Source organism: Rhinoraja longicauda, chromosome 17 (genome assembly GCF_053455715.1).
Source record: "Rhinoraja longicauda isolate Sanriku21f chromosome 17, sRhiLon1.1, whole genome shotgun sequence".
Taxonomy (NCBI): domain Eukaryota; kingdom Metazoa; phylum Chordata; class Chondrichthyes; order Rajiformes; family Arhynchobatidae; genus Rhinoraja; species Rhinoraja longicauda.
Genome location: NC_135969.1, coordinates 30639762 through 30665714, shown reverse-complemented (window position 1 = coordinate 30665714; position 25953 = coordinate 30639762). Strand labels below are relative to the sequence as shown.

Sequence of the window (25953 nt, the reverse complement as noted above, 5' to 3'; positions counted from 1 at the left end):
TCTTGTTCAGTACTGTTCTACGTTCTATGCAGAGTGGAGTGGTACAGATAGTTCCAGAGAAAGTGCAGATTTAAAAACAAATTGCAAGGGTGAGGTAGATTGGGAACATATCCTTAAGCATGTGAGAGGTCCATTCAAGTGACTGATAACAGCAGGAAAGAAGCTGTTCTTGCATCTGGTGATACATGCTTAACTTCAGCCCAACAGGAGCGGGGAGAAGAGAGAATGACTGGGATGTGAATGGGCCTTGACCATGTTGGCGAGGCAGCATGAAATGTATATGGAGTCGACGGGGGGAATCGCTGGTCCACAACTCTCAGCAGATTCTTGCAAAGTTCCAGTGCAGAGCCACGCAAGGAAGGTTCATTTTGTCGACAGGATTCTGGAGCTGACACAGCTGTATACATGTCATTCCTGTGATAAAACCCTTTACTATTTAACAAAGCCAGTCATGTTTAGAGAATATATTACTGACTGGTCAGTATGATTTTATACCCAAAAAAAACGGTGAATGTGGAGAGAATATCTCCACTAGTGGGAGAGTCTAGGACCAGAACCCATTGCCTCAGAGTAAAAGGGACGTACCTTTAGAAAGGGGATGAGAAGGAATCTCTTTAGTCAGAGGGTGGTGAATCTGTGGAATTCATTGCCACAGATGGCTGCGGAGGCCCAGTCAATGGATATTTTTAAGGCAGAGATTGACAGATTCTTGATTAGTGAGGGTGTCAGGGGTTATAGGGCGAAGGCAGGAGAATGGGGTTGAGAGGGAAAGATAGATCAGCCATGATTGAACGGCGGAGTAGACGATGAGCGGAACGGTCTAATTCTGCTCCTGTAACTTATGAATTTATGGACTTAGACGTACAGGTATGTAGGTTAATTGGCTGGGCAAATGTAAAAAATTGTCCCTAATGGGTGTAGGATAGTGTTAATGTGCAGTGATCGCTGGGCGGCGCGGACCCTGTGGGCCGAAGGGCCTGTTTCTGCGCTGTATCTCTAAATCTAAAAATCTAAAATCTTATGAAAAACAAGCACGACATCAAGCAAGCACAAGTAGGACAGAGCTGCAATGTTGAGGAAATCCAGCGGCCAAGGGAACAGGTCTGTGTTTATGTTGAGGCACAGTCCCTCTCTTCCAGAGCTCTGCTGAACCTGCATTAGCATCACACTGCTTCATGGGAACACCAGATTGCTGCTCTCCTGGACATCAGCACAGCTACCAGGGAACAAAGGAACAAGTATTTTCCACTTCAGTCCCATTTTCCGATTGCAAGTTTGCATCCAGTGCTTTGAGAACACCTCCGGAGAAGTTGATTCCACTTTGCCTTGCTGCATCAGGAACAATCATCGGGAAAATAGATTTGAAACTGAGCTCACTGAAACAATTGCTACTTTTACACTGATGTCCCATTTGCCAGAAGCTGTGCTTGCTGCTCCGGTCTAAAAATCACACTGATAAATGTTCTCCCAAGGTGACTGCGTTTGTTAAGTCGTAGAATGGTAATATCACAGAAAGTGCTCACAGTCTTGTCCAGAAGATTAACCCTTCTTATAGACACTTCAGAAACCTGGATGGTTCTGACATTATAAAACCTACATGGGGTAATAAGGTCAACTTAAGCTCTGCATATTTGCCAGGAAAGCTAATATTGTAATAATAAATGACTCCACATACTTTAGGTGATCATTAATAACTCCTTTCTGCGAGAGGTCTCAGGAAAGTGCATGCTATTGTGCCCATCTGCCCTCCACAAAAGGCCTTAGCAGAATGCATAGCGTCTGACGTTGTACTCAATTACCTTCCCCCTGCTGCGAGCTTCTATGGTTTGAGCTGCCTGCAGATGGCCTGAAGCTGTTGTGCTTTCACTCCACATCACAGCACATCTGCGCCATCTCCTGGACATGTATAAAAGAAGATCTGTGTTTACAGTGCCTCTTTCACAAGCTCCAACCTCCCAAAAGACACTCAAAAGTCATTCTCAATAAGGATGGTGATGTCGTTGTATGGGAGTTTATTTAATATGTTTGTTTGACTTGTATTATGGTGGTGGGTTTTGCTTTGTTTTATTTTGTACTGTAAATATTATTGTTAATTACTGATTAAATTATTTTTGGTTTAAAGAAAGACACTCCAAAGGCTGTGAAAGGCTGTGATCCAGAATGTGCAGTCTTCATTTTGTGCAGAACAAGGTTCCACATAGGATTATGTGATAATTTAGTTTAGTTTAGTATAGTTTAGTTTAGGTTTGAGATACAGCGCGGAAACAGGCCCTTCGGTCCACCGAATCCGTGCTGACAAGTGATCCCCGTACACTAACACTATCCTACAGACTGTGGAAAATTTACAATTCTTACTGAAGCCAATTAACTGACAAACCTGTGCATCTTAGGAATGTGGGAGGAAACCGGAGCTCCCGGAGAAAACCCACGCAGGTCACGGGGAGAACATACACATTCCATACAGACAGTACCCGTAGTCAGGATCGAACTGAGTCTCCTGCACTGTAAGGCAGAAATTCTACCGCGGACCAGACAACTCGTTTTTAATGATTGCGGTCAGAATATCATGTTGATTACCCCCATGTGTATGGTCAGGCCAATAGACATGTCCCACGATCTTGCGATGAGCAACGCAATACAAAATCTGATCCCAACTGTTCTAGCTGCTATGTTAATTCAATTGGTCTGACCCTATTTCAGATATTCACTTTGTTCTTTCCAATCCTCTCCACATGCTCTGCTACTAAAAACAAAATTGTTTTCTCTCTTTCCCAGTTCTAATGAAAGTTCTCAGATCTGCAACATTAACTGTTTCCTTTTTCAGAGTTGCTTTCTACCCTGCTAAGTGCATACAGTAATTGTGTTTTTATTTCAGATTTCCAGCATCTGCATAGAATCAGCTGCAATTACTGTTTAAGAGGCATTTCGACGGCCCCTTAAAAAGACAAGAGATAGAAGGATACAGACCTAATCTGGACAAATGGGATTCAGTAGATGGGCAAATAGGTTAGCATGGACAGGCGAAGGGCCTGTTTCTGTGCTGTACAAATCTATGGCTCTATGACTCAATGAATTGCTTAATGTTCACATTGACTGAATTAAAAGATGAGAGGCTCTATGAATATCCATTGCCTCAATGCAGTAAAACCCAGCACAAGATCCAAAACAAGGCTGAAGTGTTTACATACATCTTCAGCCAGAAGTGCCAGGATCAATCTGCGCATCTTCCTCACCGATGCCAGTCTTTGACCAATTTGATTCTCCCCATGTGATGTCAAAAAAGGCTGGGGCCGTTAGCTACAGCAAAGCTGTTTGACTCTAAACATTGCGTATGAAGGAACTGCAGATGCTGGTTTAAACCCAAGATAGACACAAAATACTGGAGTAACTCAGCAGAACAGGCAGCATCTCTGGAGAGAAGGAATGGGTGATGTTTCGGCTCGAGACCCTTCAGTCTGAAGAAGGGTCTTAACCTGAAACGTCACCTATTCCTTCCCTCCAGAGATGCTGCCTGCCCTGCTGAGTTACTCCAGAATTTTGTGCCTATCTTTGACTCTAAACATTAATAGACGGTGGAGCTGAAGATATGCACCCCAGAACCAGTCACACCGCCAACTGGCCCAGTTAATTAGCAAAATGGCGTCTACTAAATATATGAACATTTACCCAGGTATGTCCTATTCACAAAAACTAGGACAATTGTAATCTAGCTAACTATCACCCGATTAGCCGATTGGTAGATGTCAAAGACAGTGCTATTAAGCAGCATTTACATTGCCACTTTACTAATTCCTTTCTGGAAAGACCATGTTATTGTGACTACCTGCCCTCCACAATAGACATGTGTTATATTTAATCACCATTTTGGACTTTCAATGGATTTTCAGGGGGGCTGAAGCTATGGGTGGTTTCACCCAACAGCTCAGAACATCAGCGCCATCTCCTGGAAACATAAAATATTACTGATTGAGTTTATGCAGCAATTGAGATCATGACCCATTGCAATCAATAAAGTACATAAAATATCGAACATAGAACAGTGCAGCACTGGAACAGGCCTTTGGCTAGCAATGTCTATGCTGAACATGGTGCCAAGGAGAGCTCTTATCTGCCTGCACATAATCCATATCCCTCCATTCACTGCATATCCCTGTGTCTTCCAAAAGCATCTGAAATACCACTATCCTTTCTGCCTCCACCACAACCCCTGTCAGTCTTTTCCACAAGCCCACCAGCTTCCACCCTGTTTTGGAAGGTGGGAACAACTAAGTAGCGATAAAGATTAAATTCTTTATTTTAATGGTGGTGATTTACCATGATATATTAGTCAAGTTTGCAAGGGTAACTGTGGAAAGGGAAACAGGATTAGCATTTTAGGTTGAAAACCCCTCATCAAACAAGGGCCTTTGACCTGAAGCATTAGCTCTCTTTCTCTTTCCACCGATGCTGTTTGACCTCCTCCGTGTTTGTAGAATTTTCTATTTTTGTTCCAGATTTTCAGCATCCTCAGATTTTTTTAATTTGCAATTCCAAGAGCAGCTCCCCTATTATTCTTCAAAACACTGCTCCTCGATATTTCTGCCAAAGAAAGTAGTCTAATGTCCGATCCAAAAGGAGTACCTCCACCTTGAATTTAACTGTGAGAGCAATCCGGGTAGTATGTGCAGATGAGGTCACAGATCTATGTGAGGATCATCTTGTTGAAGCACAAGCTAAGGAGTCATTTTTTCCAAAGGAAAAACAGCATGGATATTAGCATGTGTTGTTGGAAAATCTAGGTGTGTAAGATTTTGGATGATTAGCCCTCCCCTGCCATCTTTCTTTCCACTCTGCTTGTGATGTTGTTCCACCCCCAAGTCATCCTACAGGAGGTTCTTCAGGTGTAGCCAAATTTCAGGTGTACTTCAGGTGTAGCCAAATTTCCAATGTAAGTGCATTTTCAATGCAGAAATGTAATGGAAGGTGCAAATAACGTTCAAGGTTAAGCAGTGGAACACTGGAGGTTATTACGTAATTACTGACATTATTGGGTTGGGATTCATTCACTGTGGATGATTTTAGTAGTTAGGGTGCCAATGTTATCATCTAGTTGAGGAGAGCATTGAAATGTTCTGTGAACTTTTAGTGTCAAATATTAGAATCGGTGATCCAGCATAAAAACATTACAGAATGTAATTAGTTCTATTTCAAAAAAGGCTGGGTATTGGCCGCTCTAACTGTGTTTGCCCAGATTTGGGCAAATATTTTTCTGAGATGGTTATGGTTTACCCACTACCATATCTTGTACAGCCTGTGTAAGAAGGAACTGCAGATGCTGGTGAACACCAAAGATAGATACAAAATGTTGGAGTAACTCAACAGGACAGGCAGCATCTCTGGATAGAAGGAATGGGTGACGTTTTGGGTCGAGACCCTTCTTCAGACTGAGAGTCAGAACAACCTGGCTGTTTTCCACTAGGATAGCCAGAAAAGGCATAAAATAGGAACTTGTTTTCAGCAGGGAATAAAATTCTTGATGGAAAGGCAGGGTCTAAATTTCCCATGCAGTGCTAAGAATGCACAGATGGGAGCAATTGTTCTCGAATTTGTGCTGAACCAATTTTCTCCTGTACAGTACCATTATTCATACCATTGTGAAAACATATCTCCCTTCTTCATGATTCTCAATGCTATTCCTGCAAAAATCCACTTCCAAACTTTTAGTGTTGAACGAGACCAAATGGACCCATTGGGCCCAAACCTCTCCTGCATTGGTGCAGCACCCTCTCCTCCTCCCCTCCTCTCTTCCCCCCTCCCCCTCCCCTCTTCCCCCTCCCCCTCCCCCTCCCCTCTCCCCATCCATCTCCCCCCCTGCCCCTCCTTCACTCCCCCTCCCCTCCTTCCTCCCTCTCCCCTCCCCTCCCCCTCCCCCTTCCTCCAACCCCCCCTCCCTCCCTCCCTCCCCCCTCCCTCCCTCCCTCCCTCCCTCCCCAGGAGATAGATTTAAACTTTAAAATGCGAATAACAATAAATATAATGACGACTTCAATGAAACCTCTTCCATTAGCACCAAAGGGACGACGGTGAGTAAGGTGGGCCTAAAATTGTCGCGCTATCGCATACCGTTTTGGCTGTAGTTCAGGAACAAACAAACAAACAAACAAACAAACAAGAGTTTTAGTATATAGATGACCTTTAATACCCACATTTCAGTTTATTAACTGCAAGATAGCTTCAATCTCAAGATCTCCACATACTTCTCTGTGGATTATATAGAACAAGTTCTGTGTATTCACATTATTCCAAAAAGGCAAGCTGGTGTTATTACGGGAAAGCAATATAATCTAAATTAAATTCTAAATGAGCAATCATTGTAATGATTTTATACTTCAAATTATGACTGAAGTGATAACAGCTAATTCCACAGAATTCATTGCCATTAAAATCAAATTAAAAAATACTTATGGCAAGGTTGCAGTGTAATCTACTGCTTGCAAGCTACAAAACCTCATAAGTCAATAGATTAGCATGATAATGTATCTGAAGGTCAATGTCAGCTTTACTTTATGCCTTTTCTGGCTGTCCTACTGGAAAACAGCCAGGCTGTTCTGACTCTCAGTCTGAAGAAGGGTCTCGACCCAAAACGTCACCCATTCCTTCTCTCCAGAGATGCTGCCTGTCCTGCAGAGTTACTCCAGCATTTTGTGTCTATCTTCAGTGTAAACCAGCATCTGCAGTTCCTTCCTACACAGGCTGTTCTAGATATGGCTGTGACACATAAACAGTGGGTGAAACATAACCATCACCGAAAAATATTTGACTCAATCTGTGCAAACACAGTTAGAACTGCCAACACTCGGCCTTATGAAATAGAACTAATTATTTTTTATGCTGGATCACTGATTCTAATATTCGACACCAAAAGTTCTCAGAACCTTTCAATGCTCTCCTCCACTAGATGATAACATTGAAACCCTAACTACTAAAATCATCCACAGTTTATGTCAATCATCATCAACTGGAGCTCACAGTAGCCATTGTGACTTGGCATTTACTACATTAATAAACTGATATAAACAGAAGAGTTAACAATAAATTGAATGATGGTGGGTGTAAACGCGGACAGGGAGATTCAGTAACCTGCTGATAACCTTGTCGTGCCTAGATTCTTCATGACTGTGAATACCATCTGCAGGTCAAATGTCTCCAACTGGCTGAGAACCAAAGTAAGAGGAAAACCAATGAAAGACAGCTGGCAGTCAGTACCTCCTGGAAGGAGCACATTGAAGAGCTCCTCAATCAAAGCTCTGACAATGATAACGAGTGCCCTTGACTCCATCTCATAGCAAGCTATCCACCTATATCCTACCAGATCCAGCAAGAGAATGAAAAGACCATCCAAATCCTAAAAAGCAACCAGGTCTCCAAAGCAGCTGGAATCCCTGCTGAAGTATTAACTTCAGAAAAGATCTATCTCAAATTCATGACCATAATTCGATCACCTGAGAAGAGAAGACCATGCGGGGATCTCATGGACACAGTATATACAGTATGACCATCTTCCAGAAAGGACATGAGTCTGACTGAATTAAAAAAGAGGGATCTCCCTGCTATTCGTATCTGGCAAACTCATCACACGGATCTTCATCAGCTGCCTCTATCAGTGGCCCAGGAGTTCTTTACGGTTTCAAGAAAAACCTTTTTCAGTCAGAGAGTTGTAAACCTGGAATTCTCTGCCTCAGAAGGCAGTGGAGGCCAATTCTCTGAATGCATTCAAGAGAGAGCTGGATAGAGCTCTTAAGGATAGCGGAGTCAGGGGGTATGGGGAGAAGGCAGGAACGGGGTACTGATTGAGAATGATCAGCCATGATCACATTGAATGGTGGTGCTGGCTCAAGGGCTGAATGGCCTCCTCCTGCACCTATTGTCTATTGTCTATCAGGAGGTACAATGGGCATAAACTTTGCTGTGTGAAAACTCTAAGGAAAATGTAGGAAGTTTCACCAATTTCTGTAAATGGCTTTTATTGATCTCACAACCTTCTTCCATTCTGTCAACCAAGAGGAGTTATGACATTTTGGTCCCAAATTTAGTTATCCTCAGGAGTTTATTTCATTCCTACATCTGGTCCACTATGAAATGTAAATGTAATTCTAATGCACTGGTACTGTTCACTTACCTCTTCCCTGGAAGCTCCTGTGTCTGATGGTTTAGCTGCATTTTTGGCGTGGTTTTACAATTCCTCGCCATTAAATTTAATCCGTTTTTGTGCCTCGGTACCTGCTTCTAGATTATCACATCTGCCACCATGGAGATAATTGCTTGCATTCACTGTAAATGGTCTCATGTTCCCAGGTAATTGTAAGGTAAATATTTTATTTTTAGTTTAGAGATACAGCATGGAAACAGGCCCTTCGGCCCACCGAGTCCACATCAAACAGTGATCCCCACACACTAACACTATCCTACACAGTAGGGACAATTTACAATTTTACCAAGCCAATTAACCTACAAACCTGTACGGTCTTTGGAATGTGGGAGGAAACCGGAGCTCCTGGAGAAAATCCACACAGGTCACAGGGAGAACATACAAACTTCGCACAGACAGCACCTGTAGTCAGGATTGAACCCGGATCCCTAGCGCTGTAAGGCAGCAACTCCAATGCTGCGCCACCATGCCGCCCAATCTCAGAACTATTTTGTTGGAGCTACAAACTATAACCCTAGTCCACCAGTGTTTATAATATGGACAATTTTTGGTGCTTCTCAAACCCACCTGGCCTGCTTGAAAAGGGGCCTGGTAATATTTTCATTTTCAGTTCCAACTAGGCCTCAGGAGCCAGAACTGGAGGCAACATGCCGATAACCTCTGACCTTTGGTACTGAGAGAAATTTAAAAGCACTTTAAATGGATTTAAATAAAGGAAAAAATAAATTATGGTACAAATAATTTAAAATAAAAAGAATAAAAATATAATTACCACTGTAAAATCATTGAAAACATAAAGCTAATTATAGAAAAATAAACCAACCTTTAACCTGAACAAAGATCAGTGACCCTGTTCATATAAATGGAGGTACAGCTTTCATGGATGACATAAAACTAAGGGGCCTGAGGTGAAAGGGATCCAGGCCCTTCAGCCCCCACATAATTGGGGGTAGTAATGAAGCCAGCGCAGAGATGGGGTGAGATGGCGACACGAGAGGTACCAATGATTGTCCATCTTGCAAACACTGGTGGGCAAGAGTTATTATTTGTGTCTCCAATAAAATAGATTTCATATGCTCATAAGTGATAGGAGCAGAATTAGGCCATTCGGACCATCAAGTCCACTCTGCCGATCTACATCGGCCTCCTAACCCCATCCCCCTGCCTTCTCCCCATAACCCCTGACACCAGGGGTTGCTGATTCACCATTGCTGAAGTATTAACACATGGTGTAGATTGGGATTTGAGAAACAGTATTTACTTTACAGCTACATAGGAACCTGAGACCGTTCACAGTGAATGCAAACCGCCATCTCCATGGGGGCAGGCTGTTGATGACAAGATCTTGAGCAAAACACAAAGTGCTGCAGGAACTCAGTCGGTCAGATAAAGTTCGGTGGAGGGAATGGACAGGCGACGTTTCAAGGCAGTACCCTCCTTCAAACTGGGCTGAGATACCAGTGTAACTTCACCATCTCTACGGCTTCTGTATTGCAGTGAGCAAAGACAGAAGTCTCTCCATTTTCCTCTGCAAATTCTTTCCTAGTTTTTAAAATGATTCAGCTCCACAGCATGACTAGTAAAGCCGCTGCCTCACTGCTCCAGCAACCCGGGTTCAATCATGAGGTTGGGGGCTCTCTGTGTGGAGTTTGCATGTTCTCCTTATAACCACCCGGTGCTCGGAATTCCTCCTGCAGTGCAAAGACATGCAGGTTAATTGGCCGCTGTAAATTGCCCCTAGTGTAGTGTGGGTGGGAGTATGGGGAGTATATATGTTACAGAGAAAGTTAGAAGGGGAATGAGAATATCCTATTAGCTGGCATCGATTAGATGGACTGAATGTCCTCCTTCTACATCAGGAGGAAATATGCGATTTTGGGAGTGCTCTCCCTTTTCCTGATACCACTCTTTGCCACCATCTTCGTTCTGAATCTTTCTGAAATGATGACATTGGTGCTAAAATGGGATGCATAAAGCTGGTACATGATTCAAAGCAAAGCACAGCCTGTGTTATCAGTCGTGTCACAGGACTTGGGTGAATAATATAAACTCACTCAGGTGAAACTTTCGGAGCAGGCTGTTCATTGCTGTGTCAGGAAATGAATTCACCTTTAATCTATACATTTCCTTGTCAATGCTGCTTTAAGGTGTTTTAAAACTGTTGCAAAACAAAGCCCTTGTTCCAGAGATAGTTTCAGAATGGAACTCATCGACACAAACACAGAAACAGCACAACCTTCATTTCCACCATCACACAAAGCCATGAATCTTATGTTGTCCTTTATAAATATGCATGAGGCCAACCAGATACATAGTGATTAAGTGCAATTGATTTTGGTTGTTTGGTGTTACAAGCAGGAAAAGCAAGCAATAAAACTGAGATCAGTAGCAGCAGAAGCAATTTTACAAGTAACATTCATAAATCTCAATCTGATCAAAAAACCTATGAAGCTAGAGTTTATGAGAGTTTGAAAACTTAATAAACTTTTTGTGTGGAGTAACACAAATACAACAGATGGAGACTGGCTGAACATCCAACCGAAGAAGGATTCCAACCCCAGAACATCACCTATTCCTTTTCTCCAGAAAGTCTGCTTGACCCACTGAGTTACACCACCATTTTGTATTTCTCTGAAGTATAAACCATACATATTCCGACCTCCAGGACATGATGATCCCATTTGATCTCCTATCCGACTTGACGCTGCAGCCATTTGTAATGAATCGAATTTTGGGTTAAATCAGTAAAATGAAGTCACGAACTGCTTTCTTCACAATAAAGTATTTCTGTCACAATAAAGTATTTCTGTTCCGCATTGTTAAGTTTACTTCAGTAAGATGGTGCTTTGGTATTTTTGGACTGATCCATGGTGTTACTTGCCTTTGAAAAGATCTTGCCCAATCAATTTAAATTTTCTTCTATGCGGCTCAAAACTAGTTGTTGTCAGGGGTGAATCTCACTACCAAACGTTTGCCTCATGTTGGTTTAAAAAAGATGAATAGTCGGGCCAGGTGTAAAATGTTTAAAGAGAGGGCAGGATCGGACACCAACAACTTACCTCGTTCAACCTTGTTACTCTAACACTCACTGTGCACTCCTGCCATTGGAACAAAAGGACAGGGTTCTGCACAGGGGCTTATTTTCATCTTAATTTAAAACATAGTAGACAGAACGTCTCATGAGAAAATAATGGCATGAGTGGGTCATTCAGCTCCTTGACCTGGGACTAATTATCTGCATATCACCTTCCATCTTGACATTCCCCTCCCCTCCTTTGGCTCCGTATGCTTCCTTCTTTTTCTTTTTTCTCCTTTATTTTTCTTCTGTCTGCCTCCATCCATCATCCATCTGCCTCTGCCTTCCCAACCATTCCTCCTCTACACAGCTCCATATGCGCATCATTTTGCACCCCTCCCTGCTCTAGCAATCATCTCTCGCTTCTGTCTCACCATTCACCGTCTCTCCAATTTATATTGGCTTTACTGCTCCCCTCTTCACCCTCGTTCCTGATGCACGGTTTTGAGATGAACCATTGACCATCCCTTTTCACCCACAGCTGCTGCTGGACCCATTGAGTTACTCCGTCAGATTGTTTGTTGCTCCAGATTCTGGCATCTGCAGTCTCCGGCAGCTCAATGTTTATCCATCCTTTCTCCACACCACATGGTCTTTGTGGCCACCACAGCACTACACAACAAAATCTCTTGTGGCCTTTGCTAAAAGTGAGCAACCATGTAAAGCTGGATGGCTGCTTCCCTTTGTTTTTTCTATACAAGAACTCAGCCATTGTTCAAGACCTGACTAAAGTCCTCAGTGTTTAGGTTGAGGTTTATTATTGTCATGTGTAGTCAAAAGCTCTATTTTGCATGCAATCCAATCAAATCAGATAAACTATACATAAATACAATCAAGCCGAGCTCAAGCACAATTAAGGTTCGATCCTGACCTTGGGTTCTGTCTGTGTGGAGTTTGCACACTCTCCCTGTGACTGCACAGGTTTCCTCCGAGTGTTCCAGTTTCCCACCACATCCAAAAGACGTGTGGGTTTATAGGGTGGTTGGCCTCCGTAAAAGATTGCCCCTAGTGTGCAGGGAGTGTATGAGCAAGTGGGAATACATAGAACTAATTGGGTAGACACAAAAAGCTGGAGTAACTCAGCGGGACAGGCAGCATTTCTGGAGAGAAGGAATGGGTGATGTTTTGGTTCGAGACCCTTCTTCAGACTGATGGCAGTGGAGTTGGCGGGACAGAGATAGAATATAGTTGGAGACAGTAAGACTGGTGGGAGAACTGGGAAGGGGAGAAGATGGAGAGAGAGAGAAAGCAAGGGCTATTTGAAGTTAGAGAAGTCAATGTTCTCCAATGTTCTGGGGCGTAAGCTACCCAAGCAAAATATGAGATGCTGTTCCTCCAATTTGTGCTGGCCCTCACTCTGACAATGGAGGAGGCCCAGGACAGAAAGGTCCGATTGGGAATGGGAGGGTGAGTTAAAGTGCTGAGCAACTGGGAGATCGGGTAGGTTAAGGTGGACTGCGTAGAGGTGTTCAGCGAAACGATCGCCGAGCCTATGCTTGGTCTCACCGATATACAGAAGTTGACTCTAGGAGATGCAACACCTATCCCTTTACCTCCCCCCTCGACTCCATCCAAGGACCCCGACAGTCTTTTCATGTGAGGCAGAGGTTCACTTGCACCTCCTCCAACTGTATTCGCTGTTCCAGCTGTCAACTTCTGTGAGCTCATAGAACTAATGTAAATGGGTGATCGATAGTCAGTGTGGACTCAGGGGGCCGCAGAGCCTGTTTTCATACAGTATCTCTAAACTAAACTGACTAAACTAAACTAAACAATAGGTAGAACAAGAGGAAAATGTAGAGTGCAGAATATAGTTCTCAGCATTGCAGCATAACAGCTCGAGAGACAATGCCTGCAGTGGAGTTAACCCATTCAGAATTCACCACCCTATTGCCTTGCCTGCTGCAAAATAAACGATTGCCTGGTTCAGCGATCATAAAATACGCCACGGTCAGATGCACAACCTTTCTGCATTGAAGGAACTGCTGAAGATTGCACTGCTCGGAAACGGCGAACAAGGAGTTAACCTGAAAACTGCTGGACGATGACAGGAAATTGTGTTATTACATTTGAATTTAGTGTCGAAGTGCAAAAAGGATTATGCAATTTTGGTGCATCGCAACACCCGCTGATTGTAATAAATCATATCCAAAGGCATATTTTGCCTCAGGACAGCCAACACTTTCCAATCTGGCAGCAGCGGGAAGGTGCTGACAGACGGTTATTGCTGACAAGATGCTGCTGGGCTGAGATCATTCCTGATGATGGCTGCATCAGTTGATAAGTGGGGTTTGGAGGATATTGTTCCATTTGTTTTCTACGCTAGATCGATCTGACATTTGGCAGATGAGCTAGAACAGCAGTGGCCTGCCAGGACCAAAGAGCCTGCTGATGTTTGGAGCCTGCCTCGCAATGGGAAATGTTCCTGTTTACGAAAAGCAGTCATGAACCTTCATTAGAAGCAGGTCTCCGAACTAAGCACCTTCTGCAACCCATTACTACAAGTGCCTTCCTCTGTTGATAAAAGAAGATGCAATTATGATTGAACCAAAACTACTGCGGCTCTGCTTTTACAGTATGTTATTAGCTTTGGGTCTATTTTTAAATTAGTGGTACTGTGCAAAGCACTGCTTACTCCTAACAGCTTAGTGTGAAAAGATTTCAAAATATTCCCTGGGTGTTTGTCAGAATTCACTGATGAGGGATTAAGAACATTCTTCAAATGGGTTGTTGGAATAATGTGGTATGAAATGTCCAGAGCTGAAATTTTTCTGAATGCAAGTTAACACTCTCATTTTTAAACACATTAACACCCAGTCACTAAAATATAGTTTATTTGCTATAATTTGTGCTTATTACACTGTTTCCAAAGGGGATAGAGGTAGTGTGCAGACCAACATTGATCATTCAACTGTTATTAACATTGTCTGTTCATTGTCATGTGCGGGATCTTTCTATGCACCAATGAATGACCTGGTTCACTATATTAAATCATTGTGCACAAATTAACGACCTGCTACACTCCATTGCAACAATGACTACACTCCAACTGCATTTCATTGACTGTAAGATCCTTTGAAAGTTGTTGATGATAGAAAAATGGCACCACCCTCTGTTGCGTGGCACCACTTGGGTGTGAGGCTGGAGTTTCGACTTGTCACCACAGGAGGCAGCTGGACAAGGGATCGAGTGCACAGAGCCCAGTGACAAGTGTGGAATTGCCAGCTGAGCATTCAGGACCAAAATGTGCATCAAAATTCCCAAATGGCCTGAATATTCATCCGCTCCAAACAGATATGTTGCTACAATTTAAATGTCCTCTATAGCAGTATTAGTCTCCCAAGCCATATTTACGTCTATTTAAAAACTTCCACAAACTATTGGTAACTTTTAAAGATGCCCAGCGCCATCCATCATGGGCATATAGCCCTTTGTAGGTTTGTAGGTTAATTGGCAAAATGGTAAATTGTCCTTCATGTGTGTAGGTTAGTGTCAGTGTTAGTCAGTGTTAGTTAGCCTTAGAGGGAGTACAGAGAAGGTTCACCAGATTGATCCCTGGAATGGCAGGACCTTCATATGAAGAAAGACTGGATAGACTGGGCTTGTACTCGCTGGAATTTAGAAATTGAGGGGGGATTTTATTGAAACATATAAAATTCTTAAGGGGTTGGAGAGGCTAGATGCGGGAAGATTGTTCCCGATGTTGGGGAACTCCAGAACCAGGGGTCACAGCTTAAGGATAAGGGGGAAGTCTTTGAGGACCGAGATGAGAAAACATTTCTTCACACAGAGAGTGGTGAGTCTGTGGAATTCTCTGCCTATATTTAAGAGGGAGTTAGATGTGGCCCTTGTGGCTAAAGGGATCAGGCGGTATGGAGAGAAGGCAGGTACAGGTTACTGAGCTGGATGATCAGCCATGATCATATTGAATGGCGGTGCAGGCTCGAAGGGCCGAATGGCCTACTCCTGCACCTATTTTCTATGTTTCTATGTTTCCATGTTGGGGGATCACTGGGTCAGTGCGGACTCGGTGGGCCAAAGGGCCAGTTTCCTTGCTGTATCTCTAGACTAAACTAAACTAAACTAACAAGCAGGGAATGTTTCTCAGTAGCCAATGGCTTGTTGGGTTGTCCGCAACACATGGGCCTGCCCGTTCCTGTCTTCTCTGCCTCATATTGAAACATACTGGAGGTCACATGCCTGACCTTCTGAACACCTGTATCACTACTGAACCCAATGTTGAGTTAGCACCACATTGAAAAGCAGAGGCCCAGAGATGTGCACACTCAGGAACTTCAAGCCGTCGACTCGCTCCACCTCCATCGTACCAATGCTGACAGGTTCATGGATTCTTCGCTTTCCCATCCTGAAGTCAACAATCAGCTCCTTGGTCTTACTAACTTTGAGTTGGTTGTTGTTCGTTGTTCTTTGAAAATTGTTGTCCTGGTATCACTCAACCAGATTTCCTCAAGGGATAATATAATCCATAGAGTCCATAATCCATAGGGTACTGACATGGATAGAAAATTGGTTGACAGGCAGAAAGCAAAGAGTGGGGATAAATGGGTCTCTTTCAGAATGGCAGGCAGTAACTAGTGGGGTACCGCAAGGCTCGGTGCTGGGACCGCAGCTATTTACAATATACATTAATGACTTGGATGAAGGGATTAAAAGTACCATTAGCAAATTTGCAGATGATACAAAGCTGGGTGGTAGTGTGAGCTGTGAGGAAGATGCAGGGTGACTTGGACAGGTTGTGTGAGTGGGCGGATGCATGGCAGATGCAGTTTAATGTGGATGAGTGTGAGGTTATCCACTGGTGGTAAGAATAAGAAGGCAGATTATTATCTGAATGGTGTCAAGTTAGGAAAAGGGGACATACAACGTGATCTTGGTGTCCCAGTGCATCAGTCACTGAAAGGAAGCATGCAGGTACAGCAGGCAGTAAAGAAAGCCAATGGAATGTTGGCCTTCATAATAAGAGGAGTTGAGTATAGGAGTAAAGAGGTCCTTCTGCAGTTGTATAGGGCCCTAGTGAGACCGCACCTGGAGTACTGTGTGCAGTTTTGGTCTCCAAATTTGAGGAAGGATATTCTTGCTATTGAGGGCGTGCAGCATAGGTTTACTAGGTTAATTCCCGGAATGGCGGGACTGTCGTATGTTGAAAGACTGGAGCGGCTAGGCTTGTATACACTGGAATTTACAAGGATGAGAGGGGATCTTATCGAAACATATAAGATTATTAAGGGGTTGGACACGTTAGAGGCAGGAAACATGTTCCCAATGTTGGGGGAGTCCAGAACCAGGGGACACAGTTTAAGAATAAGGGGTAGGCCATTTAGAACGGAGATGAGGAAAAGCTTTTTCAGTCAGAGAGTTGTAAATCTGTGGAATTCACTGCCTCAGAAGGTAGGGGAGGCCAAGTCTCTGAATGCATTCAAGAGAGAACTAGATAGAGCTCTTAAGGATAGCGGAGTCAGGGGGTATGGGGAGAAGGCAGGAACGGGGTACTAATTGAGAATGATCAGCCATGATCACATTGAATGGTGGTGCTGGCTCGAAGGGCCGAATGACCTACTCCTGCACCTATTGTCTATTGTCTATTGTCTATTGAGTCACAATAAGTGAGCGAGGCTGTTGGAACAGCCATGGGCTGGATAAATCCAGATGAGTGCATATTCCCTGGCCATTTTAAATTTTGCACAGTTGGTATATTTTTGCAGTGAACATGGCAGGATGTCAGTGTTCGAGCATAACTCTGCCAACTGTTGGTTTTAAGTCTAATGTCCAGACATCAATCAGACTTCTCTCAATTGCCCCTTCCAGCCCACTCCTTGTGGTCATGATGTTCCTCTTAGTGTTGCAGTCCAAATGGCTTCCTTTCAACAGCCCACTGAAGGCAATGAAATTGCAATCCTGTCCCACGACTGACTTGGCAAAGAATCCGACAGGAAATCGCAAGAGTAAACATTGTGACAGTTAAAAGCAGAAAAATACAGGGAACTGTTGACATCCACCAGCAGGTTCTGACTCATTGTCTTCTCTTGCTGTCCTTATCCATGTTATCTATATACTAAAGATTGACACAAAATGCGGGAGGATCTCGGCAGGACAGGCAGCATCTCCGGAGAGAAAAAATGGCTGACGTTTCGGGTCGAGACCTTTCTTCAGATTATATACTACCCCATTCCTTCCCAGCCACACACCAGCCTCCACCCCCCCCCCCCCCCCCATCCCATCCCTTGCAATCATGGGGTGACTCCAAGCCATTTATAAAAGCGGTGAAGAATTGTGGTCGCAGCAACACTTAATCCAAAACTCCACTGGATGCCTGCTGCTAGTCCAGAACCAATGTCCCTACTCTAACCCGTCTGTAGTTGGCCCGTTATCTAATCTGTTGCCAGACCTCTGACATAACAGCTGATGATGCCAAATTTTACTAGAACTTCTGATGATTTGGTATGTTTTAAAAGGAAGCCAAGAACACAATGGATTAACTTAATTGACCCATCGCCAACCAGCCAATGTGTATATATAAGTAATGCTAAAACCTTGGTTAATGCCAGGAATCTGATTTCATAATATAATTTTCTCTACAAGGAGCCTAGCTTGACTTTCTTCTTCATATTACATGGGGTGCTTGACTGTGAGGCAGTTGGTGACAGGCTCTGAAGCAGATTCCATTGTCAGCAAATTTCTTTATCCAGGAAACTCTTTAAGAAGTGCCTGAAAAGGAATATTTCAGTCTGGGTACTGCTGAGTACAGGAAATACAGGAAAAAGCTGAGTGAAGTCTGGGGAGCTGATTGAAGGTGGAAACCCAGTGGAGAATGAAGAAAGTCTGAGAAAACTCCACATCTTGTGTTTTGATGAGCAAAGGGAAAAAAAAAAAGTTTGTGTAAAGCCAAAGTTACAATGATCAGAACTGGTATATAAACCCATGTTGCTGCTGTAATGAATGTGAGTTGCCACCAGGTGGGGCTGGTGGTTAAGTAAACTTCCCTGTCGGATCTCATCCCATCTCCCAGTTCATCAAAAAATGATTGGAAGCAGCAAATTAATTTGATATAAGGTTACATTAATGTAAACAAATGTGATGTGCACACGGAACAATCATCAGTGAAATAAATGATCAGTTAGTTTATTTTGTGTGATGGAGGGGTGAGGAATGAACAACAGAGAAAGTAAGGAGGTAGAAACAAGGAACCACAGATGGTGGTTTATACCAAAGTCAGACACAAAGTGCTGGAGTAACTCAGCAGGTCAGGCAATATCTCTGGGGAAAAAGGATAGGTGACATTTCTGGTCCGGACAACTTTTTCATTCTGTCTTGACCTGAAATGTCACCCATCCTTTCACTCCAGAGATGCTACCTCACTTGCTGAGTTACTCCAGCATTTTGTGTCTCTCTTAATAGCAAAAGTAGATTTGTTGTACATTTCTTCTTGCCCGTTAGGGGATTTCACTCCTACTTGGAGAGATTGAAGTTCTCCTGGTTTAATCTGCTGTCTGGAGGGCAGCACCTGTGATGGTGTAGACCTCTGTCAGTATTAGTCTGAAGTATCGGTACAGATTACAAGCTCGGCTCCCAGAGGATGCTGTTAATGTTGCTGCTCGCTGGTATTTTAGCAGAGACACTTAACTTTAATTACCTATCTCCTGCAGTTGGCTTGCCCTCTTCTCCCCCCCAGCTCAACTCTGCGACGAAACAATGCCATTTATGTCAAAAATAATCATGTGTCATCTTAAGCACTCTGACCTCTCCTGCCCCACGCAAAATCTCACACATTGAGCATGTTCAATCTCACTCACTGATTGAGCGTGTTCAGTAATGAGTGTGAGTTGGTTAACTGCCCTCGTGTCAGCTGGGTAGGCTGACATGTGACTGTATGCACACTTTAGTTTAGAGACACAACATAGGAACAGGTCCTTCGGCCCACCAAGTCTGCGCCGACCCGGCGATCCCTGCACGCTAACACTATCCCACACACTGGGGGCAATTTAGCATTTTATCGAAGCCAATTAACTTACAAACGTGTATGTCTTTCGGGTGTGGGAGGAAACCGGAGAAAACCCACACAGGTCACGGGAAGAACGTACAAATGCCATACAGGCAGCATAGTTTAGTCAGATTCAAACCCGGGTCTCTACCACTGCACCACCGTGCCGACACTGTTACCCTAAAACGCATGGGTTTATTAACTGTTTTTGCCTAACGCAATGCCTTTTGTACACTCGGTAAACAAATTGGTTTAAAACCTGATCATTAATCAAGATATTCTGTGCATCTTCTGTGGGGTCCTGGAAATTCATCACAGTCCCAACACAGTAGCCTAGTGTTCTTGCCAGTTGGTCTTTTTAAAGTATGTTGTTAAAGTATTTACTGGTTTTATTCTGTCGAGACCTCACTACTGACATTCAATAGAAATTTGACTTCTCCCTCCCTGAGCAACTGATCAAATCAAGTCTCAATACCCTTCAAAACTCTTATCCCAGCCCCAGCCCCTACCATGATTGATTCTATGCCTGGCAAGATTCTGCACAAACTAATCAGCACAATTACAGCGAATGCAGCGCCGGAGACTCGGGTTCGATCCTGCCGTCTGTACGGAGTTTGTACGTTCTCCCCGTGACCTGCGTGGGTTTTCTCCGAGATCTTCGGTTTCCTCCCACACTCCAAAGACGTACAGGTATGTAGGTTAATTGACTGGGTAATATGTAAAAATTGTCCCTAGTGTGTGCAGGACAGTGTTAATGTGCGGGGATCGCTGGGCGTCGCGGACTCGGTGGGCCGAAGGGCCTGTTTCCGCGCTGTATCTCTAAATCTAAAAAGAAAATCTAAAAATCTAAATCTAAAAATCAGGACAATATATTTTTAATGGAATTATGCAATTATAAACCGAACCTAAAAAGTGAAACATGAAAATGTTGATTTCCCAGCCCTGTCTCAGGGCTTTACTGGGCAGTAGTCATCCTTCGACCCAGCACAATTAATTTTGTCAAAAACATGTAAAATAATGTTGGTCCCTTTGTAATATTCCTTCCGAAGCGTAGTGGTGAGGCTGAGACTATATTTCCTTTGGAACATTGACATAGAAACATAGAAGGTAGGTACAGGAGTAGGCCATTCGGCCCTTTGAGCCAGCACTGCCATTCAATATGATCATGGCTGATTATCCAAAGAATGAGGATATGTCCGATGACCTAGTATGGAAAACCTCATCCTGGGCGCAGACGCGGCGTAGGCCAGGGATTGGGAGTCGGGGATAAAGTCTTTACAGGAAGCAGGGTGGGAAGAAGTGTAGTCGAGATAGCCATGGGAGTCAGTAGGTTTGCAGTAGATGTCAGTCAATAGTCTGTCTCCTGTGATGGAGATGGTGAGATCCAGAAACGGTAGGCAGATGTCAGAGATGGTCCAAGTGAATTTGAGTACAGGATAAAAATTAGTTGTGGTTGATGATGTCAGTGAGTTCTGCATGGGTGCAGGAGGTAGCACCGATGTAGTCATCAATGTAGCGGAGGTAGAGTTCGGGCATGGGGACAGTGTACGCCTGGAACAGTGATTGTTCAACGTACCCTACAAAGAGGCAGGCACAGCTGGGGTCCATGCGAGTGCCCATAGCTACTCCTTGGATTTGGAGGAAGTGGGAGGAGTCGAAGGAAAAGTTGTTGAGGGTAAGGACCTGCTCTCTTAGGCGGAGGAGAGTACTGGTAGACGGAAATTGGCTGGTTCTGCAGTCGAGGAAGAAACGGAGGGCTTTAAGACCTTCCTGGTGGGGGATGGAGGTGTAGAGTGACTGGACATCCATGGTAAAGATGAGGGAGCGGGGGCCTGGAAAACGAAAGTCATTGAGGAGACAAAGTGCGTGTGAGGTGTCTTGGACATAGGTAGGGAGGGATTGGACTAGGGGGGGATAGGATGGAGTCGAGGTATGTGGAAATTAATTCGGTGGGACATGAACAGGCAGAAACAATGGATTCTGCCAGGACAGTTCTGTTTGTGGATTTTGGGGAGAGGATAAAATCGGGCCGTGCAGGGCTGGGGAATGATGAGGTTGGAGGCTTTAGAAATGGTGTGTGATATTAAGGTCTGGTGCTCGACTGCGGGGTCATGGTCCAAGGATAAGCAGGGGGTGTCTGAGAGTTGTCGTCAGTGCATCAGACTACCACGGTGCCTCCCTTGTCGGCGGGTTTGATTATCAAGTCGGGGTTGCTGCAGAGTGAGCAGAGGGCTGTGCTTTCAGGGGGGAGAGGTTAGAGTAAGTGGAGTGGAAAGGTTGAGGCGATTGATGTTATAATGCTATTGGTTTAAAACAGGGATCTCCAAACTATGGCCCGCTGGCCACATCCGGCCCGCCACGAGATTTTATCCGGCCCGCAGCAAGCTCTTAGACAGCAGGGACTAGATGCAGAAGCTGCCGGCGAAGGTTCACCGGAGTGGATCATCACCACCCACCCAGAACCGGGACAAGGCGAGAGATCGCAGTGCCCCCACGCAAACAACAAACCCAAGGAAACTTCCCTCCTCGCCGCCGCTCAACCTGGGAAGAGAGAGATGGGGGAGGGGGGGGGGGGGAGAGAGTCGGGGTAGAGGGAGCAGCGGGTGAGAGCGGGAGCGCGGGGAGGGGGAGGGTGTCAGAGTGGGTGCTGCTCCCCCCCCTCCCTCTCTCTCTCTCTCCCCTCTCCCAGCGCCAACGAGATGTGCGCCGCTCCTCCACTCTTGTCCCCGGCCTCGTCTCCCTCGAACGCAGCGAAATACGAGCACACGTGAAACTTCCCTCCTGGCCGCCGCCGCCGCCGCCGCCGCCGCTCACCCCGGGGATGCGGGCGGGGCTTCTGAACAACAACTGCACTTGTGTTTGTTCGTATTTTGCTGCGTTAGAGGGAGACGGGGCCGGGGAAGAGAGTGGAGCAGCGGCACAGATCTCGCTGGCTCTGGGAGAGAGGGAGGGAGCAGCCCCCGCAAGTGGTGGTGTTCCTTCACCGGGCGCTCCTTCACCGGACCCTCTGGCACCCTCCCCACGCTCCTGCTCTCACCCGCTGCTCCCTCTACCCCGACTCTCTCCCCTTCCCCCACCCCCCACTCTCTCCCCTCCCCCCCCACTCTCTCCTCTCTCTCTCCTCTCTCTCTCTTTCTCTCTCTCTCGCCTTGTCCCGGTTCTGGGTGGGTGGTGATGATCCACTCCGGTGAACCTTCGCCGGCAGCTTCTGCATCTAGCCCCTGCTGTCTAAGAGCTTGCTGCAGGCTGGATACAATCTCGTGACGGGCCGGATGTCTCTCTCTCTCTCGGTTTTTCTGTTTTATAAATAATTGTATACCTACGGAATATATATATATTCCAATATTTCAAGCTCTTTTAAAAAAATGAATATTGTTTATTTGTTGCCGTTTAAACCTAATGTAAACTAACCTAATCTAACCTAACCTAGTTTAACCTTTCCTAATCTAATCGAACATAACCTAGTCTAAACTTTTTTGAGTTCATTAAATTTATAAAACTCACACTTCTTTATTTTTTCCTGCAAAAATGTGCCAAATATATAATGTGGCCCTCCTGCTGAAAAGTTTGGAAGCCCCTGGTTTAAAAGAACGTTTTAACTGGATGATACAAGGCTGATATAAGTCACACAAATAACACACTGCATACATAAATATGATTGATTTTTAATCATACACAGGATGTGGAGTTTGCTGGGTTGGACAAAATGTATACCGTTCATCTATAATTCCTTTGGAGTCATGAGCTCAACCACTGTTCATTGCCTTGTAGTGCAGGTATTCTCACACTGCAGTCCTGTATCCAATATGACTTCCAGGATTTAACTCCTAGCTCGGCAAGGAATATATTTCAAAGTCTAGTTGGTGCGTGCTCTTGAATGGAACGAATTGGCTCATGGTTTTCCCATGTATCCATTGGCTTTTTCCTCCGAGTAATAGTTGTGGGTTTGGTAGGAGCTGCTCAGGAAGCCTCGAAGAGTAACTTCAGTGCATCTTGATCTAACCCACAAAATAAAGGAGGTAATGAATGTTCAACGTGGAGAATGGATGGCAATCAAAATATTTTCTTTTTCCTGGATAATGTGGAGTTTGTGTTTTTAGAATTGCCCTCAGCCAGGTATACAGAGAATGTTCATTACACTAGTGGTATATTTGCAAATGGTTGAAAAACTTTGAAGTTATGAGATGTACCCTTCACTGTAAAAAAACACCATCCGTTGAGTGTTTGAGGTCAGGAATTCACTGCCTCAAAAGCAGCTGGAAGGAGTCCATAGATCAGGAGGGAAATGATCAGGATCCTTCTTCGGACTGTCGGGGAAAATGAAAGATATCTATTAGCAAGAGGTGAGGGGTGGGGCTAGAACTAGCAAGTGTTAGGGTGATTCAGGTGTGGAGAGGTTGATTGGTGGATGAGTCAGGAGGGGGAGAGATGGGTGGGAATAGCAACCAAGGCTGGAGGTGAAGCTGGGAAGACAAAAGGGTGCAGATGTGAAATCAGAAGCAGAAGGAAAAAGAGGAATGAAATGTAGCACTAGAGGGAGGGTTATTGGGTGGAAGGGAATGTGGGGTGGAAGGAAAATGGGGGACCTGGGTGGGAGATGAGTGGATGAAGGAAGGCTAAGAAACTCAATGTCAGAGGGAGGGGGAGTGGAGAGAAAGATGCGAGGTGCTGGAGTACCTCAGCGGGTCGGGCAGCATTTCTGGAGAACATGGGTAGACGATGGGTCCAAGGATGACTCATGCCCAGTAAAGCCCTCAGACTGATTGTAGTGGGGGGGGAGACTGAGGAGAAGAAAGCTGGAAGAGAGGTGGGAATGGGACAAAGCCTGGCGAGTGATAGGTGGGTAGCAGTGAGGGAGCAGGGAGTGGTTACTTGGCAGATGCTTGGACAAAGACAAGAGATGAAAAGCCAAAAGGTATGAGATTAAGCGATAAGCATAGACGAGGCACGACATGCGAGATCAGTGGAAGGAATAGAGGTGGAAGGGGAGGAGGGAGGGGAATAGGGAAGGGAAAATGTGTGTGCATCCAGGTGGGGCGTAAGGAAGAGAGGAGGAACAAAAGGGGGGGGAAGGGAAAGAAAGGTGAGTTTGGGGTTGAGAAAGCTGGGTAGATGTGAAGGGGGGAGGGGAGTTACCTGGAATTGAAGAATTTAGTGCTCATGCCTTTGGGTTGGAGCTACCCAAGTGGTAAACGAGGTGCTGGTCTTCCAGTTAGTTAATAAATACATATTTAGGCACTTGAATTATATGGAAGTGGCTAACAGCAACTAATTTCATCTAATCCACAGTGGCTGCTCTATACATTGACAATAAATGCTGGGTCCTTGATTTTTTTCCTTGTTTGAAATACAAAGAGCTTGCATATCAAAGTCAGGTGAATTATTGGGAATCTTCCTACAGGAAAAGCTGAGTAGTCCTGGGTTCTCCGCTCTCCTCAGGATCAGTCTTGGCACACAGTCCGCAGAGTTTATATTTGCTTCAGGAAGTTATCTCTGAACAGAACTGTAGAAACTGTTTCAGATGTACTCACTGTAGCTTGTCCAGACTTGTTGCGTTAAATTAAATAACCTATAATTCGAAGTGACCTGTAATGCAAAGTGACTCTGTACCTCAGAGTAGACAATCGTGTTAGTGGAAATACCGATATGGTATCTGGGGAGATTGACAACTCAATGTCAACCTGCAGGCCACATTTAGTCTGTCAAATACGATGCGATGCAGATACAATAGTGATGTTTAAGAGGCACAGGCACAGGCACATGAACATGCAGAGATTGGAGGTACATGGGTCACGTGCAGATAGACTGGGTTAGTTTAATTTAGCATCGTGGTCAGCATGGACATTGTCCGTCAATGGGCTTGTTCAGTGCTCTGCAATTTTATCTCCCATTTTCTATATCCTTGACTGTAGGAGGTGCAGGGCATTTTTCTTGTGCTAACATCAAGCAGCAGTAGCTGTAGCAAGATGATAACAGTCTAAGATAGCCAGATCAATAAAATGAATGGCAGGTAGTTGGCGTTGCTGTTGTTGTTTGATTTGGAGGAATGAGTCACATCCCTTATTTTGCCTCCTCTATTCTTTTGCCTTTGCCTTTCAGTCTCTTCTTCTCAACTTCCTGACGACATATGGAGTTGAACTCCAGAGTTTTGCCATGTTACTTTTCTCAGATGCCTCTCATGTTTAGATGGATTCAGATCCTTCCAGGAGCTGTACTCTTATGTAATTACGTGCAGGAATCCTTACTGGATGTTTTTTTTCCACGGTCCAAATCAAAGATCTCCACGGTTTGTTGAAGGATCAATATCTTTGATGCCTCGGTACACTCAGCTGTACACGGTGGCTAAAAATAACATTGTCAGGGTTTCTGGAAGCAAGTAACAATGGCGAGGTTGAAATGACAGCAACTGCTTTTTCATCATCATCAGTACTTGGATGTCAGGCACAAGCTGCTGGGTTGTCAACATCCACAACAGTCCATGTTAGCAGCAAGCTTCTTTACTGACAGAATATCATCAAGTCTACCCTAAGCAACAGTCCTGCTGGATGTTGCTGCATCGTCCGCTGGAGATAGCTCACAATGTATTTCATGGCTTTCATCCCTATATGAAGCACATGTCAAATCACATAGGAATAAAAAGCCATAGAACACAGTGGAGACAAATCATCCTTTGCATTCATGATGACGAAG

General features: G+C 44.6%; 1 protein-coding gene across 3 annotated transcripts in view; it reads right to left on the bottom strand.

The window, feature by feature from the left end:
* Positions 1-22950: 22950 nt before the first annotated feature.
* Positions 22951-25953, bottom strand: part of LOC144601647 (uncharacterized) — an 84372-nt gene continuing 81369 nt past the window's right edge. For 2 of the 3 annotated variants that reach the window (XM_078413877.1, XM_078413878.1), the window contains one exon: positions 22951-25629. The gene's annotated coding sequence lies outside the window, so the exon portion shown is untranslated. The remainder of the gene's footprint in view (positions 25630-25953) is intronic. The other variant, XM_078413879.1, reaches the window with a different exon arrangement.